This window comes from Eimeria mitis, genomic scaffold, assembly GCF_000499745.2.
Source record: "Eimeria mitis Houghton genomic scaffold, Emh_scaff3388, whole genome shotgun sequence".
Lineage (NCBI taxonomy): Eukaryota > Apicomplexa > Conoidasida > Eucoccidiorida > Eimeriidae > Eimeria > Eimeria mitis.
In genome coordinates this window covers 801-1,116 of record NW_013571728.1, presented here as the reverse complement: position 1 = coordinate 1,116, position 316 = coordinate 801, and the positions used below count along the sequence as shown (strand labels likewise).

The 316-nt window shown below is 52.2% G+C and overlaps 1 protein-coding gene across 1 annotated transcript in view; it reads left to right on the top strand.

Annotated features, from left to right (window-relative positions):
• EMH_0065470 (uncharacterized protein) overlaps positions 1–316 on the top strand; it is a gene marked incomplete at both ends in the record, with an annotated part of 1,739 nt that overhangs the window by 958 nt on the left and 465 nt on the right. The gene's annotated exons all lie outside the window — the stretch shown is intronic.

Below are 316 nucleotides of genomic sequence, written 5' to 3'. Positions count from 1 at the left end.
AACGCCCGGGCCCCTACGCAACGTGCGGCGCAGTGAAGGGGCCACGCGAGATAACGGCCGCACCTACAGAACCACCTCGAGCCAATTCAGTACTTGTACAAGTACGAATAAAGGGACAGGATTTAATGGGTCTACTCGATATGGGATGCGAAGTTGATATGATATCGGAAGCCGCAACAAGAAGGTGCAGCCTACCTGTCTACTCATTGGCGCAAACTCTGAGGCTATGCTTCGCAGATGGCAGGCAGGATACTAGAATCGGCAAAACTATGGGCGTAAAATGTTCCACCAGCTCCAAAACAGGGCACATTCCTAC